The 12908-nt window shown below is 42.4% G+C and overlaps 1 protein-coding gene across 1 annotated transcript in view; it reads right to left on the reverse strand.

Moving 5' to 3' along the window:
* Positions 1 to 12657, reverse strand: part of JCAD (junctional cadherin 5 associated) — an 80209-nt gene extending 67552 nt beyond the window's left edge. Inside the window, exon 1 of the mRNA XM_061126362.1 lies at positions 12617 to 12657. The gene's annotated coding sequence lies outside the window, so the exon portion shown is untranslated. The remainder of the gene's footprint in view (positions 1 to 12616) is intronic.
* Between the last annotated feature and the right edge of the window lie 251 nt (positions 12658 to 12908).

Genomic DNA, 12908 nt, shown 5'->3' on the forward strand with positions numbered 1-12908 from the left:
AATGAAATGTGCCTATATTTGCTCACCCGTTGGTCTCCTAGACCTCTCCATGAGCTCCTCTTGGGCAAGAACTGCACCTCATTCATCTTTGGGTGACAAGACAGGTGCTCAGAAAATATTTACAAGCCACTCAGGTTCTCAAGGGAGAGACCTTATGGAATCCTCAAACTTTAGCCTCGCTGCAGTCAGTCCTTTATCCTGGACACAGTGGGAAGAACAAATGACCTTAACAAATGCTGGAGAGGGTGTGGGGAAAAGAGAACCCTCCTACACTGTTCATGAGAATGTAAGTTGACACAGTCACTATGGAGAATGGTATGGAGATTTCTCAAAAAAACTAAAAATAGAGCTATCATATGATCAATCCAGCAGTCCCACTCCTGGGCATATACCTGGAGAAAACTATAATTCAAAAAGCTGCCTGCACCCCAATGTTCATAGCAGCACTATTCACAGTAGCCAAGATGTGGCTAAATGTCCATTGACAGATGACTGGATAAAGATGTGGTATATACGTATATACAATGGAATATTACTCAACCATAAAAAAAGAAATAATGTCACTTGCGGCAGCACGGATGGACCTAGAGATTATATTCAGTGAAGTAAGACAGAAATAGCAAGACAAATATCATATGATATCACTTATATGTGAAATCTATACTATGACACAAATGAACTTATTTACAAAACAGAAACATACTTACAGACATAGAGACAGACTTGTGGTTGCCAAGGAGGCTAGGGGTGGGGGAGGGATGGAGTGGGAGTTTGGGATTAGCAGATGTGAACTATTATATATAAGGTGAATAAACAATAAGGTCCTACTATATAGCACAGAGAACTATATTCAATATCCTTTGATAAACCAAAATGGAAAAGAATGAAAAAAAAAAAGGAACAAATGACCAAACTTTCAAGAGACAGTCTGTCCTCATTCATCCTAGAGACTTTCTTAGTTCTGTCTGTCTGTTTCTATTTGTTTATATGCTCCTTTTTAAACAGAATGGAATTCTCTCTGAAACTCAGGTCATGTTGAGTCAGCTGACCACAACAGTTGGAAAAAAATTTGCTAAATTCCACCTTTTTTTTATTGTCAGTAAAAGCCAAGGTTCAAAGCACACATGCTACAACATCATCTATCATGAGAGGGCATAGAAGCTTCCAGAACGATGCAATCATCTTGAGCTGCTAAGACCTCCTTTCCCCATCTCTCTGTCTTGCCGTGTCTTCCTGACCCACCTGTCTAGGCTTCCTCACCTCCGGAGGCACCAGGAGACAGAAACATGTGCATCTGAGAGCGAGTTTGGGGGCAGGTCTGGGGATACAAAATCACATGACAGAGAGCTGGCCTCCTCTTGTGTCTCAGCCTCACTCCCGAGCCTCAGTTTCCTCATCCGTAAGATGTGAGAGATGCCACCCACCTTACAGAGTTGTTACAAGGATGAGGGATGTCTGAGTGCTGTGATTATTGTGGTGATTATGGAAACCTCTAGGCTCGGATGACATTCTCAAGCTGCCACATCATGAAAATCAAGGAGTTGCCTATGCATTATTCATCACACCTTGACATGACTTTTATATAACATTCAGCCAGAATATCTTCGATCTGTTTCTTGTTTCATTTGCGATTCTGAGCCAGACCACAGGATAACTAGCTCAGCAGTTCAACAAACTGATTTTTTTTTTTTTCCAGAAAATGAGCATCTGTTTGTGCCAAGGTCTCAGGTTCCTGAAGTACCTGGTTGAGATATGGATGGAGGAAGGCTCAGGCGGGTGTCTTGAAATTTCTCAGCTAGATTATTAAGGCTTCGTGACATGTGTACGACAGGGATCTATTTGGAGACACTGTGGGAAGGTGAATCAAGCTCAGATTTTCCAGGGAGCAACTGTTGAATTTTAATTAGTTTTGAGTCTTTCTCTGCTGGAAATAGCAGATCCCTGAGTGCTTTTTTTTCAATAGCATTACAGTAATTATAACAATTCTGAAAGGAATAATTTACACATTGTATTTTTGTACACTTGGAGGAACCAGAAAGGCTGGTACATGCCTGGAGTGACTGTCAGAGAGATGTTTAAAAAATATGAATGACAATAGTGTACACCATCTGGTTTATGGTCTCCACGAACACTCTGAGACAGTGCTGTGCAATTGAACTTCCTGGGATGATACAAGTGTTCACATCCGTGTGGTCTCATGTGGTAGCCACTGGCCACATGTGACCATCAAGCACTTGACATGTGGCTACTGTGACTAAAGCCTAAGTTTTTTAACTTTATTTCATTTTGACGAATTGAAATTTAAAATAGTGCCTGTGACCAGTGGCTACCATGTTGGACAGTGCAATTCTAACGCATCAGTTAGAGCTCCCTGTAGCCGCCCTGCCATCTGAAGAACCACTGGGGCAGAGGAGGAAAACCATGAGGTAGCTGGGGAACTACAAAGACCATGAACTTCAGCTCAGCTGAAGTCTCTCGATTTGGTTCTCTGGTTTTTCGTTCCCCAATAGATTGGAAGCATCCAATTAGAGTGAGAGGCAGGCATGATGGAAAAGAAGAGTTGAAATCCTTTCCCAAAAGAGAAAAACAATCTAGGATCACTGAACACAGGACAAGCAGCCTTTATACCTTAAAAATATGGTATTTTGGTGCCTTGGACCATTGAAAAATGTTAAGGGTTCAGCGATGTAAGAATGGACAGAAAGGATGAGCCAGCCTCATCCAGGTCTTTGTCCTTCAAAGAAAGTAAAAATAGAAATGTTTGGGCACATAGGTTGGTGAGTGTTGGTTATCTGAAGAATCCAGCTCCTGGTCACATCCCATCCCTCCTTTAAGCAAGAGATGCTCTGTGATGTCCTACTGCTCTCGGGACAAAAACCCAGATAATTGCCGTGACCCTCCAGACTGCCTGCTCGAGCTTTCCCATGGCCCTGCCTCAGTGAACCCCACTTCTCCTGGTCCTCTATTCTCTAGCTGTACTAATTTTCCTTCTCTATCTGGAAGGTGCATGAGCCTTCCTCCAAAGGACTTTGCATGTGCTGTCCCCTGTCTCTAGAAGAATTCTTCCACCCAGCTCCACTCCTCTCCCCCTTTGGATCCCAGCTTAGATGCCCCTGCATGGAAAGCCTGCCTCACATTCATCCCTCTCTGCCTCAAGTGGACCTGATTCATTTGTTATTTACTCTTCCACATGAACTTCTTGGGCTGACGCCTACTTGAATATGTGTGTATTCGTCAGTGAGAGCGTCTGCTTTCTTCATTGGTAAAGTCGAAGAAAGCAGGGTTTGTGTTTGGCTGGATCCCTTCACCTTTGTGTCTCCAGTGCCTGGTTGATGTTCAAAAAATGCTTAATGAGGGAATGAATGAGTTCTGGTTTGTTTCTAAGACAATTTTCAGGATGCCAAGTGTCTTCCAATTCCTAACACTTTCACATCTTTTTATAAAGTCTGTTTAGTCTCTGAATGACTCATCTTCTCTTTACGAGCCATTTCAAAGTTTTTAGTGTCCCATAACTTTTTGTCGTGAAATCTTCAACCTTAAAATTCCACCCACTTCTCCCTTATTTGCTCCACTGGCTACAATCACCCCCAAACTTCCTGTTTCCTTTAAACCATTCGGTCTCCTGTTGGCAGGCTGGATGGTTCCTGCCATCTGTGGTTCTTTCCTCAGTAATGCAATTTTCTTGATTTTTTTTTTTCACTGTTTCTTTCACTTGACTGCCCTGATAGCCTTTGAACTCCTAGCTTTCTCTTGGCCAGAATATCTGCATTGTCTTTTGAGATTTTTAATTTATGCTCCATGCAATTTTTTTGGTCTATCTTTTCCTCGGACTTCTTCTAAATTTGCAGTCTTTCTATTCCTATTCTTTCCCTTTTAAAGAAAAGCATTCAGAAGTGGGGAAAATGAAACCCACACTTATTTCCAACTCTTCTTACTTCTGAAACATAAAACATTACAAAAGAAAGGTCTCAGTTAATTATTTCCAAAACCTTCTGGGGATTCCCAACTTCTCGTTTTCTGTCTCATTCCATTTTTTTTTTTTCCCAAAACAAATCATGGGTGAAAAAAAACTCCCATTAATCCTATGCTTCCTCCCTAAACTTTAATTATGCCTCAGGCTTCATTCTTTTTTTTTTTTTTTCTTTTAGAATGAGCTTTCTTCATTGCTTACATGATTTTCCCTTTCTGGTAGAACTTATTTAGTACCAAATTCTTGATATAAATTTCAACTCTCTTTAGCAAGTATTTATTGAGCCCCTATTATGTACCAGGCACTGTCTTAGGAAAACAGTAATGAAAAAATTGAAAGAAAAATCCCTCTGTTGGTGGAGATTACATTTTATAGAGAGAGGTATAAAAAACATAATGACATATACAGTATAATTGCAGATAGTGACAGACTCCATGAAAAACATTATATGATAAATGCTATCTACAATGAAAAAAATCTGAACTTATAACTCCTAGCCTACAGGACTGTTGTAACAATCATGGGAGCTAATGATTATGTATTGAGGAGGGTTCTTTATTTTTGGTGGAAATTGGGACTGCTTTCTAAGCACAGAGTCCTGCCATAGATGTATTACAAATCTTGTCATTTTTTTTTTAATGAAAGGGAAGATTATCTACTCAGTGACTCAAGAGATTTTTATGGGCTGTCTTCTGTGGGTGACATACTAGCATACATGCCAGGTGTTGCCATGATGAAGAGAAAATCCGTGACACTGTGCCTTCGAGAGCAAGACTGAAATAACAAGCTGACTCACAGCAGCCTTTGCCTGGGAAAGGCCACTGGGGACAGGGGGAGCTGCTACGCTCCCCTCAGGTCACTCTGGGGGACTCACCTCCTCCCAGCCCGCAGTCTACGGCCCTAGATGGCAGAGTTCTGGTTGCTCTTTTGCTACAAAGTTTAGAAGTGTGTTGTAAGGATTTGTTGTTGTTGTTTAGATGCTAAGTTGTGTCTGAGTCTTTGAGACCCTGTGGACTGTATCCTGCCAGGCTCTTCTGTCCATGGGATTTCCTAGGCAAGAATACTGGAGTGGGTTGCCATTTCCTTCTCCAGGGGAGCTTCCTGACTCAGGGATCGAACCTGTGTCTCCTGCATTGCAGGTGAATTCTTTACCACTGAGCCACTAGGGAAGCCCATTATAAAGACAGCAAGACCAATAGTTCAGATTCACATACTTAGCATTGGAAGGATCTTCATATGACACTTGTCTATTTCACAGGTGAAGAAATATATAGAAAAACACATATATAAGCACACACATATATACATACATATTCATTCTTCAGATCCTAAACAAGCCCTTTCTCCACCTTCTTTTATAATTTAATTTTTATTTTGTAATGACCTTCTTTTTTAATTTTTTTAGTATTGGGGTATAGTTGATTTACAATGCTGTGTTAGTTTCAGGTGTGTATATATATATATATATATATATATATATATAACTGAATCACTTTGCTGTGATATATATATACACACATATATGTGATACATATATCTATGCACATATATGTGTATATATGAGTAAGTAAGTAAGTGTTAGTTTGCTCAGTCATGCCCGACTCTTTGCGACACAATTGCCTGAAGCCCACCAGGCTCCTCTGTCCATGAGATTTTCCAGGCTGGGATACTGGAGTGGGTTGCTATTTCCTTCTCCAGGGGATCTTCCCAAACCAGGGATCGAACCTGGGTCTGCTGCACTGCAGGCAGATTCTTTACTGACTGAGCTACAAGGGAAGTCCATGTGTATATGTAATAGAATATATATATTCTTTTAGATTCCTTTCCATTATATATATTCCATTATATATACACAGAATATATATATTCCATGTGTATATATAATAGAATATATATATTCTTTTAGATTCTTTTCCATTATATATATTCCATTATATATACACATAATATATATTCCATGTGTATATAATAGAATATATATATTCTTTTAGATTATTTTCTATTATATTATTACAAGTTACTGAGTATAGTTTCCTAAGCTATATACTAGGTCCTTATTGACTATTTTATTATAGAAGTGTATATATGTTAATCCCAATCTTCTAATTTATCTAATTTATCCCATCTTTCTCCTTTGTTAACCGTAAGCTTGTAATGACCTTCTGACAATAAACATTCTGAGTCAACTTTTCAATTCAATTCAACCAACCTTTCCTGTTTGATTATGTGAATAATTGCTTGCAAAGCACTATAGGAGACAGAAAAGTGAACAAGGGCTTGTTTCCATGTTCAAGGAGTTTGCTCTCTGTAACATGGGAGACTTCATTCAGTGCTAAGTGCTATATAAAGGCATGAAACGAGTACCATGGACATGCACCAAAGGAGATGAGCTCTAGCTTGAATGTCTTGCTGGGAACTAACCCACATGAGGAATGAGGACTCAGAAGTGGGTTCACAGAGGCTGGTCCTGGGGTGTAGGTGGGAGGCAGAGTAAAGCACCTTCATGAGGGACTTCCCAAGCCATGTGAAGAGAGTTTGAATTTGATTCACTCAAGGTTTTGAGCAGAGGAGTAACTTCATCACGACTGTGCCTGAGGATTCAACTTCCAGAAGACAGAAGAGAGGCAGGTTGGTGTTTGTTCAGCTGGAAAGTGGAAGCTCGGTTCTGTGATTCACCTGCCCCCTTGATAATAATAGTTCACGTTGATTGAATGAGCAGAGAGTTTTGCATACATTAACTCACTTAATTGTCACAACAATCCTTTGTTATTTTGATTTTAGCTTGGGGGAAACGGAAGCTTCAAGAAGCTACATGCTAGAAAATGGCAGATTGGAGACCGAACCAGTTCAATCCTATCCCTAAATCCAGTTTCTCAACTGCAATATTATATTGCCCTGCAAGGTCATCCCAACTGACAATGATTTTGTGAAGGTGGGGTACAGAGGGGAAAGGTGAAAATAATCATTAGACACCCCTACTCTGACTGGTATTGAAAAGGATGATTCGGGGACAAAAGTTGAACTTGACTGGGCTTGTCACCAGCCTGTACTGCAGGGGACGTTTGACCCCTAAGGGACTCTTCTGCCAATTTGCTGGCCCAGTTCCTCACCTTCAATTTGTCTGTGCTGAACTCCTTAGCATAATTTTCATGTCAATTTAGGAAAATTAAGAACCGGGAAAGCAAGGCTATTCTAAAATAATTATTTAGAATATAATTATTATTATATATATAATAATTAAATAATTAAATATTTTATTTATTATTAAATAATTATTATTTAAATAAATAATAAATAATGTAATTATTTAGAATAATAATTTTAGAATAATTTATTCTAAAATAATCCCATGTAGTATTTTCAAAGCCTAACTCCTGTAGGATAGTCATTTTATTTGTGTTACCTGTTGTTATAAATTAGCCTTGAGATTAACTGATATCACTGCTTTTGTTAAACATAAAAGATCAAAGGCTGATTTTACAATTTATGTGCAAAAATCAGAATGGTGATTTTACATCATTCCTGTATCCTGAATTGGCATTAATTTTATGCTAACTTCAGCTGGTAAAGAATCCACCTGCAATACAAGAGACCTGGGTTCAATCCCTGGGCTGGGAAGATCCACTGGAGAAGGGAAAGACTATCCACTCCAGTATTCTGGCCTAGAGGATTCTGTGGACTGTATAGTCCGTGGGGTCGCAAAGAGTCAGACATGACTGAACGACTTTCAACCTTCCTAACTTAGTTGATTTCCTAGTGGTGACTTCTAGGAAGAAACACACCACGCCCCTCCCTTTAGAACAAAACATCCTATGGTACTAAGACCCCAACTTGTGTTTTACCCCAATTCCAGAACAATAGAATCATGATTTACAGATGATGCTTTAAGGATCCTTTTTCATTTTAAAGAGATGTTTTACAACTCAGAGAGGCCACAGGTCCAGAACAATAGAACCATTAATATAGATGATGCTTTGAACATCCTCTGTCATCTTAAAGAGATGTTCTATGACAGGAAATGCACACTAGGAAGGACTTTTGTCACTGTGAAACCTGCAGCCACCTACAAGGTTAATCTGCATGAACATGACGACCTGTAGCGCTCTTCCTCCATGTGTTAGTCCTGACTGGAGAATGAGGGCAGGTCATGTGGCCCATCCCCCTCCCCCTCCCACTGTCTACGGGCTTATTCTAATGAGTTTCCACAAAGATTTGTTAGATGAATACACATACAAATTAATCAGTGATCTTATGAAATCAGAAAACACTTCGTCTAAGGAAGTGTGAAATGAAAATATCTCCTGCATATTAATCAACAAGAAATGTCACTGGCCTCCAAATGTGCAAGAGGGTTCCCAAAACTGGGATCCAGCAGATGCCACCACCCCTCATGGTGATTGCTGTGGAGCTGGGCGAATGCAAGAAGCAAGATGAACAAGGAAGCAGGACTGGCCCCAGGTAGCTGAAGTGCATATGAAAGGAATGAATTCAGTGAGCCAAGAGGCTTGCATCTTCCCATACATAGAAGGCTAAATTCCTTAACTTGATACTTGATCTTTGATGTTCAGAGGGCCTGCTCCCTTTGTGCAAGCTTGTGTGTAGTCTGACATCCCCTCCTGCCTCCTTGGAGCAGTTTTCTCAGTTACTGAGATGCTGACTCCTGGGCTCAGAATCCTAAACATTCCCATTAAATAAAATAACTCTCTACTTTCAGGTTGTGAATATAGATTTTTTAGTCAACATAAGTCAATTCTGAATTCCCATTGTTTCAGAATGAAGATGAAACTCTTATCTGCTTTTTAATCACTGAAGGGACAATTTCTTGAAAGCTTTTTTTGTTTTTATTCTTGGCCATGCCATTTAATGAGATACGCAGCCTATCCTGGTATGCCCTCCTCCAGCCTAGGACACTGTAGTCAGTAGCTTCTGTCCCAGAAATATGTCAAGAGCCCTATCTTGTGATAAGAATGGCCATATTGGGAGGGGGAGGGACTGTTGGGGAGTCAGGACAGTGTGTGTGGCGCAGAATTGTTCTCTTTATTCAGGCTCAGAGCTGGAGAAGCATAGGCATCCAGCGTCCTGACTGGGAGATTTCAACCACTAAATGCTCTACCTCACTTCAGAATTTTCTAGTCTGGGTACCAAGCGCCTCCTTAACCTCACTCAGCAGCCTGCACACCCCTCCCTCCTGCCCTCCCTCTGCCTTCCTGTCTTCTCTTCCTCTGAGCAGGTGGACAGTTTTCTCCAGTACCAGCCCCTCTCTTCCTAACGCCCTCGCTCCATCTTCTGTCTCTCTTCTTTCCTTCCAGCTTCTCTCTTGTCTGTGTCCTACTTTACCTCCCGTCCTCCCTTCTGTTCCAACACCTCTCTGCTTCTGGGTTTCTCCCCACATCCTCTTTCCCTTCCTCTCTTGGCTTCACCCACTTTGATTCTACCCAACCCCTCAGCAGAGAAATATTTCTCTGTTTGGCATCCCCCCACCCTCCTTCTGTCTCTCATACACACAGAAACTGCCCATTCTCTGAATATATATATATTTTTTTAAGGTTGCACTATGCGGCATGCGGGGTCTTATTTCCCAGACCAGGGATTGAACCTGAAACCCCTGCATTAGGAGTGTGGAGTCTTAAGCACTGGACCACCAGGGAAGTCTCTCTCTGGATTCCACTGATTTCCTTGATGCTCCACTTTGACCTTCCCACCCAGGCTCTCTGTCCTCACCTCTCATGTTGGGCTCCCGTTTACTCTCCAGGGCTGTCCCTGCCACCACACCCCAGCTTTCTGCACTCAGATCTCTAGTCCTTGTCTCAAAGTCAATACAAAAGAAGCCTCCCTATTCTCCTGCTCCCAAATAGACTCTTTCTCCCAACTTCCTTTTATAGTTCACAGTGCCACCGCATCCCCAACCTTCCAAGTTCAAAATCTGAAGTCACCTTGATTGACACCCCCACCAGTCAGGGAGTCTTGTTGATTTTTCCTTAAATATCTGCCTCACATCTCTTCCTCCCACTCTGCCCTCCTCGCCTCTGCCTTGGCTCAGGCTCTCATCCCCTCAAACCTTGATGATCTCTCCAAGTACTTTGCTGCTCCATCCTCTCACCCCACCAACCAAGGGGTGAGTGGACTGCAGAGGGCACTCCACTGCTAAGGCCAGTGCTTTGGCCTTGGCAACATCAGTGGCAGGGAGGGAGAGAGAGGGTGGGGAGTGAGGTCAGGGACTGACTGGTGTGCAGACCACCTGTGGCTCCGCCCCCCAACCCCTGCACGACTCAGCCCCACTCTTGATCCACCTATAGGAAAGGGGCAGGGCTCTAGGCACAGGGCTGGGGGCATAACTATAATCTAGTCTTCAACTATTCTGCAGATATATATTGAGTCCCCACAATACAGAGATACAGTAATGGACAAGACAGAGTTCCTGTCCTCATGGAGCTTCCTTAGAAACAAGAGGAGATGGATAGTAAATAGACAAAGAGAGAAAGTGATAGGAAGGAATAAATCATAGGACTTATGTAGAAATAAAAGGTAGAGTCAAATTAAGGCAATAAAACATGAATGGGACCAATGACCAATAAATATGAAAAAATACTCAATGTTATGAGAGATGGAAATCAAACCATAATGACCAACCACCTAACACCTACTAGCATGGCTATAATTAAAAAAAAATTGAGAAGAACAAATGTTGGCAAGGAGGTGATGAAATAGAAACCCTCATCCATTGCTGATGGGAGTATAAAATGGGGCAGCTGCTGCGGGAAAGAGTCTGGCAGTTCCTCCAAAAGTTAAATGTCAAGTCACCATACGACCCAGGGATTTCACTCCTACAGAGTCACTGAGAGAATTGAAAACATGTGTTCAAACAAAAACTTGTACATGACTGTTCATAGCATCACTGCTCACAATAGTCCTAAGGTGGCGATGACTCTAATGACCTCAAGTGATGAACGGATAGACGGATGGTTTCTATACCTTCCATGGAATATCATTCAGCCATGAAGAGGAGGGATGTGCCAATCAGGCCACACCGTGGAAGACCCTTGAAAACATCATGTTCAGTTAAGAAGCCAAAAACAAAAGGCCACATTTTGTAGGATCCCACTGATACACTGAAGCCCACAGTGACTCTGAGCAGTAGCCACCATCCCCTGACTCCTCATCTCACGCCTCAGTCCGGAAGCCACAGACGGCTTCCTCTGCACCACCCCTCTTGCCCCTGGACAAGCACTTCCTTGCCTGCCTCTCATCAGGGCACAAATCACTGCTCTGCCCCCCACCAGGCCCCTCCTACCCACCCCCACCCAGCAATCCATCCTTTTCCTCATTTGGACTCTGGATAACCCTTCCTAGCCCAGTCCAGGGACCGCCTCTGAGGGATGTACATCCTGATGCCAGTTGGGTCCTGAGCACTCACCCCAGACCAGGTTGGAACTCTGACTTGCACACCAGCCATGGTACACAGGCACCTAGCACCCACCTCTGCTCCAATATATAACATGAGTGCTGTTGACAGAGGGAGAGGAGATGCTTGCAAAGTGCTTCACTTAGTCACTGATGCATGGTGAGCTCAAGGAAACAGGAGTTGTATTTTCTGATTTCAGCCTCAACTGTACTTAAAGCTTGAAATTGAGCACTTCATTTTGTACTATATTTGGTAATTATTTAATGGATATAGGTGAGCGTCAAAATGCATGATAAACACCAATGATGGTATTTATATGTATTGGGATAACTTCCCCACCCCGGGGTTCCCAGGTGGTGCTAGTGGTAAAGAACTCGACTGCCAATGCAGGAGATGTAAGAGATGCGGGTTCAATCCCTGAGTAGGGAAGATCCCCTGGAAGAGGGTATGTCAACCCACTCTAGTAGTCTTGCCCGGAGAATCCCATGGACCGAGTAGCCTGGTGGGCTACAGTCCATGGGGTCGCAAAGAGTCGGACACGACTGAAGTGACTTAGCCCAGCCCAGCACAACCTCCCTCTACGCTGGTGACTCTTCTCATATAGAACATAGAAAATGCATTTGGGTGAATGTTTGGTAGACTGGTGATGGATCGATTCTTGACTGATTTGGTTCTGTCATCAAATAGGAATGGAATTTTCCTCAAACTAAAACTTCAAAGGAAGCAATGATCACTGGGGCAAAGGGGGACAGAGAGAGAGGAAAAAAAAAAAAAAAAACAGAGATAGAGGGAGAGAGGAGGGAGAGAGAAAGAGAGATGGAGAACTGGCCAATGAACACCTAGTCCCGCCACCCTGAGCTGAAAAAGTTCACAGGCACCAATATTCACAGGAATAAAAAAAAAAAAAAAAACTGAACAAGGAAAGATCTGGAGGAGTGGTGGCAAGTTCTTCCCCAAAGCAGCTTCTGCAGATGAACTCTTGTTTCAGAGACCATAGTTATTGGCATTCAAAGGAATAGTTAATATGTTCTACAAAGAGATGGAAGGCAAATCTTTAAGGTCCTATCACCAGAGAAAGTCATGCATTTAAATTTAATATGAAAACACGAGACAGTAGACTAATGTTTCACAGCAATTTAGAAGTAGGATATAGACAGATAGATAACAGATAGGTGGATGATAGATGGTAGGTGGGTGATAGATTGATAGATAGGTAGATGGTAGATAGATGTAATGGTACCCACCTGCTTGAGCAGGAAGCAGCCGGGAAAGAGAACCACTTTGGTTTCATTCGATGAGAAGAGAAGATGAGAGAGGGCTGGGACCCGCTCCGTGTGAGCTGGTCACGTGACCAGCCTCCAAGCAGCTGCACCAGAGAAGAGAGAAGACCAACAGACCCTTGTTTCCTACCTTTCTGACTCCCAAGCACCCAAAGGTGTTTGGGCGGCTCCACCAAGGCACAAGCATTCCTCAAACCCCCAGCCCTTTCTGCATAGAGAGAGTCCCCCTGCCATTTCTCTCCCTGAGATCCACGTT

The sequence above is a fragment of the Dama dama genome, chromosome 23 (assembly GCF_033118175.1).
Source record: "Dama dama isolate Ldn47 chromosome 23, ASM3311817v1, whole genome shotgun sequence".
In the NCBI taxonomy this organism is placed as follows: domain Eukaryota; kingdom Metazoa; phylum Chordata; class Mammalia; order Artiodactyla; family Cervidae; genus Dama; species Dama dama.